Raw genomic sequence first — 21429 nt, 5'->3', positions numbered from 1 at the left:
TCCCCAGCGGCAGAGCCAGGAGCAGGGAGAGGAGACAGTTGGTCTCTCTCCCAAGCGGCAGAGCCATCCCCTGGGGGTGGAGGTAGTCGTCCTCCCTCCGCTTACACAGAACCCCTTCCTGGGAGAGGAGACAGTCTGTCTCTCTCCCCAGCGGCAGAGCCAGGAGCAGGGAGAAGAGACAGTCTGACTCTCTCACCAGCGACAGATCTATCCCCGGGAGCGGAGGTAGTCGTCCTCCCTCCCCTTACACAGAATCCCTTGCAGGGAGAGACGGGTATCGATAACTCTCCCCAGTGGCAGAATCCCTTTCTGGGAGAGGAGACAGTTGGTCTCTCTCCCCAGCGGCAGAACCCCGTACAGGGAGCAGAGACAGCCAGTATCCCTCCCCAGTGGCAGCACAGTTTCTCAGGGAGCGCAGGTAGTCGGCCTCCCTCCCCAGCAGCAGATCCCCTTCCCAGGAGGAGAGACAGCCCGTCTCTCTCCCTAGTAGCTGGGCATGATCTTTACCCTTTTTGCACCCAGGAGAATTTCTCACTGGGGGCAGGCATTGCATTGGGCAAGGAGGATAAAAGCTTATCCAGTTGGTGCCACATGTTTGGGTACAGGAGCTTTGCCTGCCCCACCAAGGAACAACCTCACCCTCTGGTCTGGGAATACTCTCAGGTCTGGGATAAATGCCAGCAGAAACCTCCCAGGGTGCCTGAAGCGCAGGGGAGATGAGATAACCTTCTCCATCATCCGAGAAGTGGAGGGCCACCGTCGGACAGCCCCAGGCCGATCCGTCAAGGATCTAGCTGGGTCTGCCGAACTGGAAGGGGGGAGTTGTCATGGATACCGGGCTGCAAGGGTTAAACCCATACCCCCCTACAACCTCACCCCTGTTGTTCCTCAGTGGTTTTGGACTCCTCAGAGCAACCACAATCTCTGGACGCTTTTGTTTGCTTGTTTTGTGTTCTAAACTTGTTAAGAGAAGAGCTGGTGTATGACTGGGAAAACCCTCCAAGGCTGGCCGGGCTCTTAGAATTCCCGGTCGGTCGCCTTACAACAGACACCCGCCTAACCCCTCTCAGGCTTGCTGGGCTCCTGGAATTCCTGGTCAGCCACAGAACAGCAAGACACCTGCTAAATTTACCCCTGGTCACTCCAGCAACCATGTGCCCCAGAGCTCAGCTTTTTTGGGCATCAGTAGCCCCTAGGGAGGACAAGATGTGGGGGAATTACTGGAGGGGAGCTCCTTTGGGAACCGGGGTTTTTTGACACCCCTACCCCCATAACTTCAACAGGCTGTATCTCTGGTCCTCATATTTAGACTGTGGTATCTGGGGACTGAGAGCTTTAAAATTACACCCTGGAAGTGCCGCCGCTCGCCCGGGATCACCCCGAAACCGCCACCCCTGTGTCCTGGGATACTGTGGGACTGTGGCTGCTATGGAGGTGCCAGTCTGTCTGGAGGGGCGGGAATGGCAGGAAAATTGTGGGTTTGTCCAGTATCTTATCAAGATGAGCTTTGTGTATAAAAAGAGTGTGTTTTCAATAAAATCAGTTCCTGTTTCACCTGAATGCTAGTATGTCTAGTTATTTGGGTGGGCTCCTGATAAAATCACTTTCCTGGGCTACATAGCAGCCTGTTCCAGGCAGAGGAAGGACCCTCTGGCAGAGCTACCTAGTCTGGGTAGCCAGAGTCTGCCACAGGGTGGGACCCTGAGTACTGGTGCTATCGGGCATCAGGGATGCTACAGGCTGTGGTCACTTGCCAGCTACATAGCTGCAGTCGGCAGAGAGGAAGCAGGACCTGTTTGACGGAGCTACCCAGTCGGGGTACTTGGGGTATCCGTCAAACCACAATTTGCCACTAGAATACTCCAGCAACCTGTCCTCTTGGGTGGAGCGGCTGCCCCCAATATCTTGCTCTATTCAGTAGCGGAACGCTTATCCCATCTGTCATTATGGAGTGCATCCTCCCCTAATAGCAGATGGCGTGAACTAGAGCAGGCATGTTTACCACCAGGGATTTTCTTCTATGATCCCATCTGGCTCCCCAGGCAAAATAGACAACATATACTTCAAGGCAATTACACTATCAGCTCCAATGTGAAATTTTGGGATAAAATTCATAATATGCCAACCATAGCCCCACACCCATCCCTCTCCCACTCCATTCGCAGACTCCTACTTACCCTTTCAGATACCCACCCTGACCTGTGGACTGACAGAGGCATACTTTCAGTAAAAGACCTATTTCTAAACTACAACTTCATATCTTTTCAGGGCTTTCTTTCTCGCTTCCACCCTCAAACACCCTTGCACTTTGAATTTTGGAGACTGCGTTGCTTCTTAAGGTCTTGGGTTCTTAAATACTCCACTTAGGGCAAAAACCCTTTGGGAAACGAGATGGGACTCAGGTGGAAATACACGTCACTTACTCACATTTTGTTATCATTGCCTACTAAATCCCCCCCCCTTCCTTAAATCGCCCTCCATACAACAATGGGAACAAGCGCTGTTATCATATTTTCCCCCTTTGACATGGATGAAGGCATTAACTTTAACCAAAAAAAGCAGTTCATTGTGTAACACTATATGAACGTTATTAACCCTTTGAGTGCTAAGCACTTTCCCACCTGAGTGCTAAGATTTTTTAAGTTTTTTTTTATTTTTTTAAACAATTTTTTTTTTTACTTTTTTTTTTTTTTTTTCAGACCCTCAAGACATTAGATGATTACCTTTCCAATGGTGGGTCTTGGGGGTCTGTAGCTGCTTAGATGCCTGAGATACAGGCTTCTAAGCAGCATGCCCCCTACTCCTATACTTAAAGGGATACTGAACCCAAATTTTTTCTTTCATGATTCGGATAGGGCATGCAATTTTAAGCAACTTTCTAATTTACTCCTATTATCAATTTTTCTTCATTCTCTTGATATCTTTATTTGAAAAAGAAGGCATCTAAGCTAAGGAGCCAGCAAATTTGAGGTTCAGAACCATGGACAGCATTTGTTTATTGGTGCTGTCCAATCAGCAAGGACAACCCAGGTTGTTCCCCAAAAATGGGCCGGCATCTAAACTTAAATTCTTGCTTTTCAAATAAACATACCAAGAGAATGAAGAAAATTTGATAATAGGAGTATGTTAGAAAGTTGCTTAAAATTGCATGCTCTATCTGAATCACAAAAGAAAAAATTTGGGTACAGTGTCCCTTTAACATTGTTAAGTACAAATAATGTTGCGTGGTGACGTCATAACGTTGTGACGTCACCACGCAAAATGGAAAGTCCCGGCGATGCCTGTCACTCTACAGGCACGATCGTCGGGGTGGGAGCGGGTGGGAGCCCCCAGATCTCCTTCAAGGTGGGAGAGTGCTAGTGACGGCTCTGAGCCATCATTAGCACCAGAGTGGGAAACTCTGTGACGGCTCAGAGCCGTCATTAGCACTCAAAGGGTTAAAAAGTGATTCTCCAGTGGGATTTGATCCCTGTATGCCTCTTCAAAATCTCTCACACAAACTGGCCAAGTTGCTGGAGAGGCTGTGATTACTTGGGGACACCATTACATATTTGGTGGACCTGTCCAAAAATGTCCTCATTGTGGCAATATGTGTTCAATTTCTGTACCTGCAACCAAATTCCTATCCCTACATCTGCGGAGGTGGGACTATTCCATATCTTCCCTACTCACCTCTCACTCCTGCAGAGAATGTTTTGTGTCTACTTGTTTCTGGTGGTGACGTTGACACTGGCTCGTAATTGGCTACAACAATGTCCTCCTACTTGGACACAGGTAAAAGAGACTCTAAACTACCTTAAAACTATGGAGGCCTACGTCTCTCAAGTCAATAACTCAATAGACATACAGTGCTTGACTTGGGAATATGGCCTTCCCTAATCTGTATTAACTAATTTATTTGACCGACTGTACTTGGTGAAAACCTAATATACCTTACATCTAACTTTTACACAAGAATCATTTGCTCCTCCTACCCTTCCCTCCCCTCCCCTTTTTTCTCTCCTCCCTTCTTCCCAGTGGAAAAACTTATAACCTCTAACAGATGTATCACCTCCCATTTGTTTAATTGCTTGTTTATTAGATTTGTTTGCTCATATCCATGTTAATAACTGTTTTTACGTGCTCTATAGCTAAATTGTACACCACACCATGTTCCTTATAGAACTGTACTTTTGGCTGGAATCCTATTTCACAAGTTTTTGTACGACCTCTCTCTCCTCAGCCGGATTTACCAAGGACTTTTAGTCATAGTCACTTTGTGCATCAGAACTGTAAAAAACACAAAATGATTGAGGTCTGGATAGAATTTTGTTACCCCTTGACTCATTCCATTTACTTTATGATTGTTATGTTTTCTTTTCATGATGTCCGTACCTTTATTGCATCAATAAAAAGAATTATAAAAAAAGTTTGAGTTCTCTCTGAAACTATGCATCTCTTTAATTAATTCCGCAAATTAAACACTTGGGTCTGTAAGAGTGAGGAGAATGTCGTCAGTAAAAAGAGAGAGTTTATTTGTGTCAGACTGAACTAGGAGGCACTTAATATTAGCATTATACCTGATTTTTATGGCTAACATCTCTATGATACAGGCCAAGAGGAGAGGGGAAAGGGGCATCCCTGTCATGTGCCTTTATTTATGGTAAATGGGTTAGAGAGCGTACGGTTTACTTGAATGTGAGCACTTGGTTCGTAATAAAAAGCAAAGAATTTCCCTAGGATACCCTCACCAAATCTAAATTTCTACAAAGTATGTCGTAAAAATGTTCAGCCTGCAGGGCAACATATGTTATATACCTTCTTACATGCTCCCAATGTGACCTACAGTATATAGCGATGATCTCTCGAGAAATCAGATCTTGTATTCGGGAGCATATCTGCAACAAAAAAATGGGCACACTCACAACACCTCTTATAACGCACTTTAACATTTTCCATGACAAAAAGGCAGATAGCCTCAGATGGATTATTATTGACCATGTACCCCCTCTACAATGAAGAGGAGATAGGGATTTACAACTGGCCAAATAAGAGGTTTATTAGATTCTTACACTCAAAACTAGGAAACCGCAGGGATTAAATGGTGTTGAAGTCCAAATATTCTATATAACTAAACTAGAGTGGCAAGTCGAAAAATAAAAAGAGAAAAAGAGCAAATTATACACTATGGGGTAGATTTATCAAGCTCCGTATGGAGCTTGATGCCCCTGTTTCCGCAATTGCCTTCAGTCTCACCGGAAACAGAAGTTATGAAGCAGCGGTCTAAAGACCGCTGCTCCATAACTTGTGTGCCTGCTCTGAGACCGCGGACAGAAATCAACCCGATCGAATACGATCGGATTGATACCCCCTGCTAGCGGCCAATTGGCCGCCAATCTGCAGGGGGCGGCATTGCACCAACAGTTCACAAGAACTTCTGGAGCAATGATAAATGCTGACAGCGTATGCTGTCGGCATTTATCGATGTGCAGCGGACATGATACACTACATCGTATCATGTCTGCTCGCACAATGATAAATCTATCCGTATGTATGTTTGGGACAAATTGCACTTTGTAACTTTGTATATATAAATATATATATATATATATATTAAATGTTATTGTTACATTAGGATCCTAGTCACCCCACCCTTAACCCCATTAAACAGAATGAGTAAAATGAAATGCGTAAAATTAATTGGAAAATAAGATGCTGGTAAATATTAAAGTACGGTTAGGTGTACTTAAAGGGACAGTCTACACCAGATTTTTTATTATTTAAAAAGATAGATAATCCCTTTATTACCCATTCACCAGTTTTGCATAACCAACAATGTTATGTTAATATACTTTTTACCTCTGTGATTACCTTGTATCCAAGCCTTTGCAGACTGCCCTCTTATCTCAGTGCTTTTGAGAGATATGCAGTTTAGCCAATCAGTTCAGAATCCTAAATAACTCCACGGGAGTGAGCACAATATTATCTATATGACACACATGAACTAGTACTGTCTAACTGTGAAAAACTTTCAAAATGCTCTGAGCTAGGAGGCGGTTTTCAACGGTTTGGAAATCAGTTTGAGACTACCTAGGTTTAGCTTTTCAAAAATACTACCAATGTAACAAAGCAAATTTGATGATAAAAGTAAATTGGGAAGTTGTTTAAAATTACATTCCCTATCTGAATCATGAAAGTTTAATTTTGACTAGACTGTCCCTTTAATAATCAAAATGGGATAGATCGGTAAATAATGTCATAGGAGCACTTGGAGCTAATTATGTATAAGAATAATGAATAGGGGGCAACTATATTAAAAGTTAGATGTAAGAAATTGAAAAGTTAGATGTAAGGAATTGAACACCTAGAAAAGTCACCACTAGCTTTCCAATTATAAAGGGAATTGGTTTATCATATTAGTCTAAGCTTGGGCCCTTTAACAACATATTATATTAGTGTATAGAACAATGTCAATTTGTGTGGTGTTTCATGTTTTAAGACACTCAGCTTGTCTGCCATCAATTAAGCTATGATTACGGCTTGTTCAGCTGAAACCCATCAGCTATTGTGACAGAAAAGCTCTTAAGATGAAGCTGTGATGTTCTTCCGATGAACTGCTATTGCTGTTTTTAAATATGCATAAATAAAGGATCAATTTAATTTCACTAGAACACTCAGTGGTCTCTCTATTTTCAATTACTGTGTATCTGTTTGGTCAGTCCTCACGAGAGACCCAGAGCTTTGTTTACGGATACTGCTTGTTCCCTGAACTAATGGCAAAGGAAGTGTGTTTGCACACGTAACGGTAAGTGTCGTAGGGCCAACTGTTCCCTTCGTAAGACTATATTCCCTTATAGCCAACCTCCTAATTGACGAACAAACCCCCTTATTCCCTTTACCAATAAACACACAACACCATTGTAGTGGAAAACATTTAAAGGTCACTTTATTATATACATATCAGTAAACGGCAATGAGTCCCCTAACTAAACCCCCATTAATTGCGGCGGACTTGACAATTAACACCAAATTGTTCTCAACCGCACTCCCCCAGCCAGCCTATGAAGTGCTTAACTTACACCGCACCCATGCTGCATTGCGCATGTGGAAACTCTTACCGGCTCGCCCGTCGGGGTCGTAGACCTACAGTTCCACTTACGCCCTGTGCGTCACTCGGTCAAACCATGCACCAATACTGGCCAGAAATTACCACCTCCCCAGGGGTTTGCCATTCCACCAACTACAGTTACGCCCGTTTGGTACGCTAGGGATAGCCAGGAAGTAATTAACTAACAATATATTTGCCATTTTCATGTCGACCGACTAGCACAACACTTTTTTCTTCTTCAGCTGGACTCATTGCACTCCATGACCGTTGTGATGCTTGGATAACTGCAATACAAGAAAAAACTTGTCAAGATTGATGCAATAAACTAATTTCCTTTGGGGACGGGCGGGTGGGGAAAAGACAATTTGAAACTGCAGCTGCAGAGGCAGGTAAGCCCTTATATGCCTTCCTTCCTCCCCCCTCTCTTGACCCTCCCCTGGCCTATCCCTATCTCTCCCTCCCCCAACTACCCCCCTTTTCTGGGTTAACACATAGCTTCCCCTTCCCCCTCCCCTGTTCACGGGCAGGGAGGGGGAATCTGCTGCTGTGTTTCCTTCATGCCATTGTCCCTTGCACTTACTGTGCTCCCTGCCTATTTGGCACTCCACACTCATAAGTGGCGTAGGGCAAACTGTTCCCTTCGTAAGACTATATTCCCTTATAGCCGACCTCCTAATTGACGAACAAACCCCCCTTGTTCCCTTTAACAATAAACACACAACACCATTGTAGTGGCAATCATGTAAAGGTCACTTTATTATATACATATCAGTAAACGGCAATGAGTCCCCTAACTAAACCCCCATTAATTGCGGCGGACTTGACAATTAATGCCAAATTGTTCTCAACCATGGAGGGAGCCCGCGCTCCCCCAGCAAGCCTATGAAGTGCTTAACTTACACCGCACCCACGCTGCATTGCGCATGTGGAAACTCTTACCAGCTCACTCGTCAGGGTAGTAGACCTACAGTTCCACTTACGCCCTGTGCATCACTCAGTCAAACCATGCACCAATAGTGGGCGCAAATTACCGCCACCATAACACAAAAAAGAGGGGACTCTTTTGCCGCCGCCCCTTCACCAATGTACCTACCCCTCCCTAACCATGACCTTTACTTACCATGCTTTGCAAGGTGACCTTGATGTCATTCAGAAAAATATCTAAACCGCTATTCGACAGGTGTACCCCATCTGACCTGTACAGTTCCACACTCTCCGCCTTTATTTTGTGTGTGCCGCCCATCCGTGCCTTTCTGGTCCGTGTAGGGTCATGATAAATTTTGTGATTGCGCTATTAATTCTTTTCCTTGCTTGAAATGCCCCTCTCTGTGATTCTACACCGCCCCTGTCTGTCTGGATATTATGGGGGACCACACTAGTCTAAGGTGTTTCCATTAAGTAGTAAGCCACTGTATGTCTGACTCGATAGCGGCAATCAAATCTATATTCTGCCAGTATCCAATGTCATTTCCACCCAAGTGGATTACTATGACGTCGGGGGCTCCCCACCTTGCCGCCGCCTGGTTAATCGCCTGCGTAAGGTGTTCCCAATCTCATGCCTCTCCTTCCTAACTATCTTATTGACACTTTACTGAGAGGGAAGCCTAATTGTTGGTAATTGTCCTTAGCCAGTGTATGTACGAGTGCCCCACTATCCATACTCTCACAGCCCTCTCTCCATCGCCTGTATGGGAACAAAGAAAATAATGAGTCATTAATACCAAACAATAGTTCCTAAGCTTCCCCGACCTTTTACCCTTATTTTTTTTATTTTATTTTTGCAATGTAAAAGTTTTTTTTAACTTGATTATATGTTTTTATGGTCTTTCATATGCTTTAAAACAGCTAGACCTCTACCTGCCTAGTTTCTTAATCTGCTCCTCTGATGCCCCACTTAACGCTGCTGATGTCGCTGCTCCTATTCTAAACGAGTGCGTGTTATACCTTACTGTTTCACAACCCAGCTTCTGTACTGTTAATTTCAGAACTTGTCTGAATTGGAAAATAGAAACCGATTCTCCGGTGGCGTGTGTAAACAACTGGTTCTCCCCTTTGGGACGAGTTGCCATATATTTCTGCAAGTTTCCCTATGGGCATGTTACCTTATCCCCCTCTTTGTTTATGGATATCCAACTCCCTTTTCCCTCTTGGTCAGTTTTTGACCTTCTCACATACACCATAATGGAATCTTTGGACCATCGCACTTGCTTGCATAATAATCCCCCTTCACAGTCTTTTTTGTTTTTTGCTACTATTTCATTTACTCGGAATGCTCCTGCGAATGCTACTGAGTATAAGGCCCTAAATAATTTGGTTTCAAATTTGACTTTACAAATATACTTTAATTTTTTTAAGATCAACTCCAGCCTCTCTTTTGTTATGGGTTCCCTTTGGTCTTTTCTTGTGATCTCCCTATCCCAGCCTTTCAACACTTTCTTAATCATAAACTTTTTTTGTGTAATCGCTATGGCCCCTAAGTTGATTAAAGAATGATACTGCTGCCAGTTTTGCCTTGATTAGGCCTTTGTTGACCCCTTTTATTTTTTGTGTTGCCAAATATTCGCAGAGCGCCATTAGAGAATTGACTTGAGTCTGGTTTCCCAGGAATGAACCCCATTCTCCCCAATACCTTGTGTAATTGTTCCACGTTCTAGGGGCGAGTGATTGTTTTACCAAATCCCCAAGGATGCTTTCGGATTCACCACCTGCCAAAGATAGCATGGGCAAGCTGTACTATTTTTTTCTGAGTTAGGTGCCACTTTCCAGAACACCTCCCACTTACCCCGTGATAGAGCATCTGCTAATATGTTTTTTACCCCGGGCACATGAGCTGCATTAAATGTGATGTTATTTTGCATACACCTAAGTACCAGTAACCGTAACAGTTTAATGACTGGCTTTGATTTAGAGGCCAAATTGTTAATCGCATGCACTACACTCATGTTGTCTGTCCAAAATCTCACACTTTTGTCTCTTAACTGGTGATGCCAAATATCCACCACAACCACTATTGGGAAAAGATCCAAGAATGTGAGATTTCTTTCATGTAATTAGCAAGAGTCCATGAGCTAGTGACGTATGGGATATACATTCCTACCAGGAGGGGCAAAGTTTCCCAAACCTCAAAATGCCTATAAATACACCCCTCACCACACCCACAAATCAGTTTTACAAACTTTGCCTCCTATGGAGGTGGTGAAGTAAGTTTGTGCTAGATTCTACGTTGATATGCGCTCCGCAACAGGTTGGAGCCCGGTTTTCCTCTCAGCGTGCAGTGAATGTCAGAGGGATGTGAGGAGAGTATTGCCTATTTGAATGCAATGATCTCCTTTTATGGGGTCTATTTCATAGGTTCTCTGTTATCGGTCGTAGAGATTCATCTCTTACCTCCCTTTTCAGATCGACGATATACTCTTATATATATACCATTACCTCTGCTGATTTTCGTTTCAGTACTGGTTTGGCTTTCTACAACATGTAGACGAGTGTCCTGGGGTAAGTAAGTCTTATTTTCTGTGACACTCTAAGCTATGGTTGGGCACTTTGTTTATAAAGTTCTAAATATATGTATTCAAACATTTATTTGCCTTGACTCAGGATGTTCAACATTCCTTATTTTCAGACAGTCAGTTTCATATTTGGGATAATGCATTTGAATCAATCATTTTTTCTTACCTTAAAAAATTTGACTTTTTCCCTGTGGGCTGTTAGGCTCTCGGGGGCTGAAAATGCTTCATTTTATTGCGTCATTCTTGGCGCAGACTTTTTTGGCGCAAAAAATCTTTTCTGTTTCCGGCGTCATACGTGTCGCGGAAGTTGCGTCATTTTTTGACGTTCTTTTGCGCCAAAAGTGTCGGCGTTCCGGATGTGGCGTCATTTTTGGCGCCAAAAGCATTTAGGCGCCAAATAATGTGGGCGTCTTTTTTGGCGCGAAAAAATACGGGCGTCACTTTTGTCTCCACATTATTTAAGTCTCATTGATTTTTTGCTTCTGGTTGCTAGAAGCTTATTCACTGGCATTTTTTTCCCATTCCTGAAACTGTCATTTAAGGAATTTGATCAATTTTGCTTTATATGTTGTTTTTTCTATTACATATTGCAAGATGTCCCACGTTGAAGCTGAGTCAGAAGATACTTCTGGAATATCCCTGCCTGGGGCTGGAGCTACCAAAGCTAAGTGTATCTACTGTAAACGTATGGTATCTGTTCCTCCAGCTGTTGTTTGTACTGTTTTGTCATGACAAACTGTTTATGCAGATAATATTTCCTTTAACCCCTTAATGACCACAGCACTTTTCCATTTTCTGTCCGTTTGGGACCAAGGCTATTTTTACATTTTTGCGGTCTTTGTGTTTAGCTGTAATTTCCCTCTTACTCATTTACTGTACCCACACATATTATATACCGTTTTTCTCGCCATTAAATGGACTTTCTAAAGATACCATTATTTTCATCATATCTTATAATTTACTATAAAAAAAATTATAAAATATGAGGAAAAAATGGAAAAAAACACACTTTTTCTAACTTTGACCCCCAAAATCTGTTACACATCTACAACCACCAAAAAACACCCATGCTAAATAGTTTCTAAATTTTGTCCAGAGTTTATAAATACCCAATGTTTACACGTTCTTTGCTTTTTTTGCAAGTTATAGGGCCATAAATATAAGTAGCACTTTGCTATTTCCAAACCACTTTTTTTCAAAATTAGCGCTAGTTACATTGGAACACTGATAGCTTTCAGGAATCCCTGAATATCCCTTGACATGTATATATATTTTTTTAGAAGACATCCCAAAGTATTGATCTAGGCCCATTTTGGTATATTTCATGCCACCATTTCACCGCCAAATGCGATCAAATAAAAAAAAAAAGTAAAATTTTTCCAAATTTTAGGTTTCTCACTGAAATCATTAACAAACATTTTGTGCAATTATGGCACAAATGGTTGTAAATGCTTCTCTGGGATCCCCTTTGTTCAGAAATAGCAGACATATATCGCTTTGGCGTTGTTTTTAAGTAATTAGAAGTCCGCTAAATGCTGCTGCACACCACAAGTGTATTATGCTCAGCAGTGCAGGGGTTAATTAGGGAACTTGTAGGGAGCTTGTAGGGTTAATTTTAGCTTTAGTGTAGTGTAGTAGACAACCCCAAGTATTGATCTAGGCCCATTTTGGTATATTTCAGGCCACCATTTCACCGCCAAATACGATTAAATTAAAAAAAATAGTCAACTTTTTCACAAACTTTAGGTTTCTCACTGAAATTATTTAGAAACAACTTGTGCAATTATGGTACAAATGGTTGTAAATGATTCTCTGGGATCCCCTTTGTTCAGAAATAGCAGACATATATGGCTTTGGTGTTGCTTTTTGGTAATTAAAAGGCCGCTAAATGCCACTGCGCACAAAACGTGAATTATGCCCAGCAGTGAAGGGGTTAATTAGGTAGCTTGTAGGGAGCTTGCAGGGTTAATTTTAGCTTTAGTGTAGAGATCAGCTTCCCACCTGACACATCAGACCCCCTGATCCCTCCCATAGAGCTCTCTTCCCTCCCCCACCCCACAATTGTCCCCGCCATCTTAAGTACTGGCAGAAAGTCTGCCAGTACTAAAATAAAAGGTTTTTTTTTTTACTTTTTTTTTTTAAGCATATTTACATATGCTGCTATGTAGGATCCCCCCTTAGCCCCCAACCTCTCTGATCCCCCCCAAAACAGCTCTCTACCCCCCCCCCCACTGCCTTATTGGGGGCCATCTTGGGTACTGGCAGCTGTCTGCCAGTACCCAGTTTGCATATAAAAATGGTTTTTTTTCATTTATTTCAGTTTTTTCTGTAGTGTAGCTCCCCCCCCCCAGATCAATCCCCCACCCCCTCCCAGATCCCTTCCATTACGTTTTATTTTTATTATTTTGTACAAAAATATGTACAAGTTTCTGTAGTGTAAGCGGTTCCCACCCGCTCCCTCCCCGTGCACGCGCCCTCCCGCCGCCCCCTGTGCACGCGCGGGCGCCTGTGCGCGCCACCGGCGATCCCGCCCCCAATCCCGCCCCCCTCTCTGACTAAGAAGCCATCGATGGCCGCCCACCCACCTCCCATTTACGCTCCCACCCACCAACGAATGCGGCCATCGATGTCCGAGGCAGAGAGGGCCACAGAGTGGCTCTCTCTGCACCGGAGGGGCAAAAATTGTTATTGCAGGATGCCTCGATATCGAGGCATCCTGCAATAACCGGAAAGCAGCTGGAAGTGATCAGGATCGCTTCCAGCTGCTTTCCAAACCGAGGACGTGCAGGGTACGTTCTCAGGCATTAACTGCCTTTTTTCTGAGGACGTACCCTGCACGTCCTCGGTCGTTAAGGGGTTAAGTACTGTTACATTACCTGTTGCTGTTCTGTCAACATCTAATACTCAGAGTGTTCCTGATAACATAAGAGATTTTGTTTTTAAATCCATTAAGAAGGCTATGTCTGTTATTCCTCCTTCTAGTAAATGTAAAAAGTCTTTTAAAACTTCTCATTTTTCAGATGAATTTTTAAATGAACATCATCATTCTGATTCTGATAATGGTTCTTCTGGTTCAGAGGATTCTGTCTCAGAGGTTGATGCTGGTAAATCTTCATATTTATTTAAAATGAAATTTATTCGTTCTTTACTTAAAGAAGTCCTAATTGCATTAGAAATTGAGGATTCTGGTCCTCTTGATACTAAATCTAAACGTTTAGATAAGGTTTTTAAATCTCCTGTAGTTATTCCAGAAGTTTTTCCTGTCCCTAGTGCTATTTCTGAAGTAATTTCCAGGGAATGGAATAATTTGGGTAATTCATTTACTCCTTCTAAACGTTTTAAGCAATTATATCCTGTGCCATCTGACAGATTAGAGTTTTGGGACAAAATCCCTAAAGTTGATGGGGCTGTCTCTACTCTTGTTAAGCGTACTATTCCTACGGCAGATGGTACTTCCTTAAGGATCCTTTAGATAGGAAAATTGAATCCTTTCTAAGAAAAGCTTACTTGTGTTCAGGTAATCTTCTTAGACCTGCTATATCTTTAGCGGATGTTGCTGCAGCTTCATCTTTTGGTTAGAAGCTTTAGCGCAACAAGTAACAGATCATAATTCTCATAGCATTTTTATTCTTCAACATGCTAATATTTTTATTTGTAATGTCATCTTTGATATCATTAGAGTTGATGTCAGGTATATGTCTCTAGCTATTTTAGCTAGAAGAGCTTTATGGCTTAAGACTTGGAATGCTGTTATGTCTTCTAAGTCTACTCTGCTTTCCCTTTCTTTCCAGGGTAATGGTCGTTTTCATTCCTTTTGTCACAACAAGGAACAAAAACCTGATCCTTCATCCTCAGGAGCGGTATCAGTTTGGAAACCATCTCCAGTCTGGAATAAATCCAAGCCTTTTAGAAAATCAAAGCCAGCTCCTAAGTCCACATGAAGGTGCGGCCCTCATTCCAGCTCAGCTGGTAGGGGGCAGATTACGTTTTTTCTAAGAAATTTGGATCAATTCCGTTCTCAATCTTTGGATTCAGAACATTGTTTCAGAAGGGTACAGAATTGGCTTCAAGATAAGGCCTCCTGCAAAGAGATTTTTTCTTTCCCGTGTCCCAGTAAACCCAGCGAAGGCTCAAGCATTTCTGAAATGTGTTTCAGATCTAGAGTTGACTGCAGTAATTTTGCCAGTTCCAGTTCTGGAACAGGGACTGGGGTTTTATGCAAATCTCTTCATTGTACCAAAGAAGGAAAATTCCTTCAGACCAGTTCTGGATCTAAAAATATTGAATCGTTATGTAAGGATACCAACATTCAAAATGGTAACTGTAAGGACTATCCTGCCTTTTGTTCAACAAGGGCATTATATGTCTACTATAGATTTACAGGATGCATATCTGCATATTCCGATTCATCCAGATCACTATCAGTTTCTGAGATTCTCTTTCCTAGATAAGCATTACCAGTTTGTGGCTCTGCCGTTTGGCCTAGCTACAGCTCCAAGAATTTTTTTACGAAGGTTCTCGGTGCCCTTCTGTCTGTAATCAGAGAACAGGGTATTGTGGTATTCCTTATTTGGACGATATCTTGGTACTTGCTCAGTCTTCATATTTAGCAGAATCTCATTCGAATCGACTTGTGTTGTTTCTTCAACATCATGGTTGGAGGATCAATTTACCAAAAAGTTCATTGATTCCTCAGACTTAGGTAACCTTTTTAGGTTTTCAGATAGATTCAGTATCCATGACTCTATCTTTGATAGACATGAGACATCTAAAGTTGATATCAGCTTGTCGTAACCTTCAGTCCCAATCTTTCCCTTCGGTAGCCTTATGCATGGAAATTCTAGGTCTTATGACTACGGCATCGGACGCGATCCCCTTTGCTGGTTTTCACATGCGGCCTCTTCAGCTCTGTATGCTGAACCAGTGGTGCAGGGATTACACAAAGATATCTCAATTAATATCTTTAAAACCGATTGTACGACACTCTCTGACGTGGTGGACAGATCACCATCGTTTAGTTCAGGGGGCTTCTTTTGTTCTTCTGACCTGGACTGTAATTTCAACAGATGCAAGTCTTACAGGTTGGGGAGCTGTGTGGGGGTCTCTGACAGCACAAGGGGTTTGGGAATCTCAGGAGGTGAGATTACCGATCAATATTTTGGAACTCCGTGCAATTTTCAGAGCTCTTCAGTCTTGGCCTCTTCTGAAGAGAGTATCGTTCATTTGTTTTCAGACAGACAATGTCACAACTGTGGCATACATCAATCATCAAGGAGGGACTCACAGTCCTCTGGCTATGAAAGAAGTATCTCGAATTCTGGTTTGGGCGGAATCCAGCTCCTGTCTAATCTCTGCGGTTCATATTCCAGGAATAGACAATTGGGAAGCGGATTATCTCAGTCGCCAAACGTTGCATCCGGGCGAATGGTCTCTTCACCCAGAGGTATTTCTTCAGATTGTTCAAATGTGGGAACTTCCAGAAATAGATCTGATGGCTTCTCATCTAAACAAGAAACTTCCCAGGTATCTGTCCAGATCCCGGGATCCTCAGGCGGAGGCAGTGGATGCATTATCACTTCCTTGGAAGTATCATCCTGCCTATATCTTTCCACCTCTAGTTCTTCTTCCAAGAGTAATCTCCAAGATTCTGAAGGAATGCTCGTTTGTTCTGCTGGTAGCTCCAGCATGGCCTCACAGGTTTTGGTATGCGGATCTTGTCCGGATTGCCTCTTGCCAACCGTGGACTCTTCCGTTAAGACCAGACCTTTTGTCGCAAGGTCCTTTTTTCCATCAGGATCTCAAATCCTTAAATTTAAAGGTATGGAGATTGAACGCTTGATTCTTGGTCAAAGAGGTTTCTCTGACTCTGTGATTAATACTATGTTACAGGCTCGTAAATCTGTATCTAGAGAGATATATTATAGAGTCTGGAAGACTTATATTTCTTGGTGTCTTTCTCATCATTTTTCCTGGCATTCTTTTAGAATTCCGAGAATTTTACAGTTTCTTCAGGATGGTTTAGATAAAGGTTTGTCCGCAAGTTCCTTGAAAGGTCAAATCTCTGCTCTTTCTGTTCTTTTTCACAGAAAGATTGCTAATCTTCCTGATATTCATTGTTTTGTACAAACCTTGGTTCGTATTAAACCTGTCATTAAGTCAATTTCTCCTCCTTGGAGTTTGAATTTGGTTCTGGGGGCTCTTCAAGCTCCTCCGTTTGAACCTATGCATTCATTAGACATTAAATTACTTTCTTGGAAAGTTTTGTTCCTTTTGGCCATCTCTTCTGCCAGAAGAGTCTCTGAATTGTCTGCTCTTTCTTGTGAGTCTCCTTTTCTGATTTTTTATCAGGATAAGGCAGTGTTGCGAACTTCTTTTGAATTTTTACCTAAGGTTGTGAATTCCAACAACATTAGTAGAGAAATTGTAGTTCCTTCATTATGCCCTAATCCTAAGAATTCTAAGGAGAAATCATTGCATTCTTTGGATGTTGTTAGAGTTTTGAAATATTATGTTGAAGCTACTAAGACTTTCCGAAAGACTTCTAGTCTATTTGTCATCTTTTCCGGTTCTAGAAAAGCCAGGACAGAAAGCTTCTGCCATTTCTTTGGCATCTTGATTGAAATCTTTAATTCATCATGCCTATGTTGAGTCGGGTATAACTCCGCCTCAGAGGTTTACAGCTAATTCTACTAGGTCAGTTTCTACTTCCTGGGCGTTTAGGAATGAAGCTTCGGTTGATCAAATTTGCAAAGCAGCAACTTGGTCTTCTTTGCATACTTTTACTAAATTCTACCATTTTTATGTGTTTTCTTCTTCTGAAGCAGTTTTTGGTAGAAAAGTACTTCAGGCAGCTGTTTCAGTTTGAATCTTCTGCTTATGTTTTCATTTAAACTTTATTTTGGGTGTGGATTATTTTCAGCTGGAATTGGCTGTCTTTATTTTATCCCTCCCTCTCTAGTGACTCTTGCGTGGAAAGATCCACATCTTGGGTAGTCATTATCCCATACGTCACTAGCTCATGGACTCTTGCTAATTACATGAAAGAAAACATAATTTATGTAAGAACTTACCTGATAAATTAATTTCTTTCATATTAGCAAGAGTCCATGAGGCCCACCCTTTTTTGTGGTGGTTATGATTTTTTTGTATAAAGCACAATTATTCCAATTCCTTATTTTTTATGCTTTCACACTTTTTTCTTATCACCCCACTTCTTGGCTATTCGTTAAACTGATTTGTGGGTGTGGTGAGGGGTGTATTTATAGGCATTTTGAGGTTTGGGAAACTTTGCCCCTCCTGGTAGGAATGTATATCCCATACGTCACTAGCTCATGGACTCTTGCTAATATGAAAGAAATTAATTTATCAGGTAAGTTCTTACATAAATTATGTTTTTTAGTTGCACCTATTTCCACCCAATTCTTTGGCCAAGTCTCTGCACACCATTGACCTTGTAAATAAGCCCCAAACCCATGCTCGCCTGCTCCATCTGTGAACAAATGAAGCACCTGGTTGGAAAAGGGGCCTTTCTGACAAATTCTAACTCCGTTAAACTGTGATATAAATTGTTTCCACATTTGTATGTCCTCCCTCATTTCATTAGTCAAGTTGATGTCATCTCTTGGGTTATTAATACCTGCTGTTGCTTGTTCCAATCGTCTATTGAAGATTCTGCCCATGGGGATGACTTTACATGTAAAATTTAGGAGCTCTAGCAAAGATTGCATATCCCTGAGTGTTAAATAACTTGATGTGTTTGCCTTTTCTAATAGATTACTCAATTTCTGCAACTTGTCTTGTGGGAGGCTGCACTTCTCCTCAAGTGTATCTATTTGTATACCCAGAAAGATAAGTGATGTTACTGGCCCTTCTGATTTTTCTTGCACTATTGGGACCCCCAGTTGCTTAAGCAGGGATTGTAAGTTGTCAGGGTTTTTTCCCTGGTGTTTGCCATGTGCTGCTGGCAGACATTTTACTCACCTCTCTTCCTGACTATGGTGCATTGTGGAGGATGCTGCTAATTTCCTACACTTCCTTTTATGGCCAGACTGGTGTGCATCATCCATGTAAGACAGGATGCAGTCTCAGAATTGTGATGTCATCACTAATTAGTTAAAGGGCCTCTGTTCAGTATGCTTTGCCTTTGCGTTGTCTCAGACCTGTTTGTGAGAGTTCCTGTGCATTACCTGGCTGCCTGACGTCCTTCTTGGTTCCTGATCCCTGGCTTGTTCCTGACTCTGCTGTTTTCCTTGTTCCTGATTCTGGCTCATCTGACTATTCGCTTTGGCTCCTGACTCGGCTCGTCTGACTACCAGCTCTGGTTTTGACTCCTGGCTTGTTATTTGACTTGTGGACTTTTTATTATTTTTTGCTATTAATAAAGGTGTGATTATTTTTGCACTTCTCGTCTCAGTCTGATTCCTGGCACCCTGACATTACGCAAAGGCCATGAATCCTGATGGTGCTAATAATCCACCTTTACCTGTCATCATTTCCAGGATGGATGAACAGGATCACCGCTTGGATCAATTTGAACTAGCCCTGCAAACCCTGCTGACTCGCACTGCACATTTGGACCAAAGTGTCCTGCAAGTTATGGCTGTTCCTGTTTTCGCTGCTGCACCTATGCCTACCAGGAGCATATCCGGTTCTGCACCTCTACCTCAGCGATATGGAGGCGATCCTATTCAGTGCAGAGGGTTTTTGAACCAAGTGGGCATTTACTTTGAGATGTTACCTCCGACGTTTCCCTCTGACAGAGCTAAGGTGGGATTTCTCATCTCGTTACTCTCTGACACTGCTCTTGTCTGGGCTAATCTCTTGTGGGAGACTAATAAACCTGTGATTTCAAATTACCCTGAATTTGTGGCCTCCTTTCGAAGGGTATTTGATGTTCCAGCTTGCTCCTCCTCTGCTGCTAAACAACTCATGTCCATTCAGCAAGGTACAAGATCTGTTGCTCAGTATGCTATTGAGTTCCGTACGCTTGCCGCAGAGGTAGGTTGGAACAATGAAGCCCTTGTTGCCGCCTTCTTTCATGGGCTCTCTGATGCGATTAAAGACGAAGTTGCTGCCAGAGATTTACCAGAGGATCTTGAGGCATTGGTGTCTTTTTTGATCCTAATTGACATCAGACTCAGAGAGAGAGGCCCTCTTTCAAGGAGCGCTTGCGGAAGCCTCCTGTCCGTTGTCTCCTACCTGTTCGTTCCCGCCTATGCCTCCCTCTCCCTCCCATGCCTCCTGGTCCCGAGTCACCAGGTACTGCTGAGCCAATGCAGTTGGGATTCATGCGTCTCTCTGCGGCGGAGAGGGCCTTTAGGAGGAGGGAGGGGCTCTGCCTCTATTGTGGGTTACAGGGCCACCTTTTGAAGTCTTGTTCTACACGGCCGGGAAACGCTCACACCTAAGGTCCTGTCGGGGGCAGACCTTGGGTGGTTTATCCTCATCCCCGGAACCGCTTAAGGAGAAACCTTTTGTCACGGTTGTCCTTTCTTGGGTGGACTCCTCCATAGTCTCTCAGGCTCTTGTTGGGCTATTTCATTGACAGTGCTTTTGTATCAAAGCATTCTATTCCTGTTTTGCCTCAGTCCGTTCCGCTTGCTATTGAGGCCATTGATGGCAGGCCCCTTCAGCCCGCACTCGTTACTCACGAAACTGCTCCGTTGTCCATGGCTGTTGGGGCTCTCCATTTTGAAACCCTCCAGTTCCAGGTGATAAACTCTCCGCATTTTCCGGTTGTTCTGGGTTATCCCTGGCTCCAAAAGCACAATCCCAGTCTCGACTGGCGCAGGTCCGAAATTTTGTCATGGTCCCCGCAATGTATTTCCACTTGTCTTCGGAAACCAGTTAAAGTCTTGTGCACTTCTTCGGTATCTCAATTGCCAGAGGAGTACTGAGAGTTTCTAGACGTGTCTGACAAGGTGCGTGCCGGTACGTTGCCTCCTCACCAGTCTTACGATTTTGCCATAGACCTGCAACCCGGAGCCATTCCTCCTCAGGGCCGGGTGTACCCTCTGTCTGTTGCAGAGAATTGTGTTATGGAGGAGTATGTTGCCGATGCTCTGTCGCTGGGAATCATCCGCAATCCTGCTCTCCTGCAGGGGCTGGCTTCTTCTTTGTGAAGAAAAAGGGTGGCGAGTTAAGACCATGTATCGATTATAGGGGTCTTAATCATCTTACCATTAAGAATACTTACCCTATTCCGCTCATTACGGAATTCTTTGACCGCCTCAAGGGAGCTACGGTCTTTACTAAACTTGATTTGAGAGGAGCATACAATCCAGTTAGGATTAAGGAGGTTCATGAATGGAAAACAGCATTTAACACCAGGAGCGGGCATTATGAGTATCTTGTAATGCCCTTTGGCCTATGTAATGCTCCTGCTGTTTTTTAGGAATTTATTAATGATGTCCTAGGAGATATGTTGCAACAGTGTGTTGTGGTGTACTTAGACGACATCCTCATACACTCACCCACACTTGAGGCTCATCGTTCTGATGTTACAAAGGTTCTTCAGAGAGTACGTGAGAACTGCCTGTTTTGAAAACTTGAGAAATGTGAGTTCCATCAGACTCAAGTAACCTTCCTAGGTTATGTTATCTCCGTTGCAGGGTTCTCCATGGATCCTGACAAGTTATCTGCAGTTCTGCAGTGGCCTTGCCCAGTTGGTCTTCGGTCTATTCAACGTTTTTTGGGGTTAGCCAATTACTATAGAAAGTTTATTAAAAACTTTTCTTCCTTGGTCAAACCTATCACAGACATGACCCGTAAAGAGAATGATCCACTCCATTGGTCACCTACTGCCATTAAGGCCTTTGATAGTCTTAAGACTGC

The sequence above is a fragment of the Bombina bombina genome, chromosome 2, assembly GCF_027579735.1.
Source record: "Bombina bombina isolate aBomBom1 chromosome 2, aBomBom1.pri, whole genome shotgun sequence".
Taxonomy (NCBI): Eukaryota; Metazoa; Chordata; class Amphibia; order Anura; family Bombinatoridae; genus Bombina; species Bombina bombina.
The sequence above is the reverse complement of the archived record's forward strand: the minus strand, read 5'-3'. Positions refer to the sequence as shown.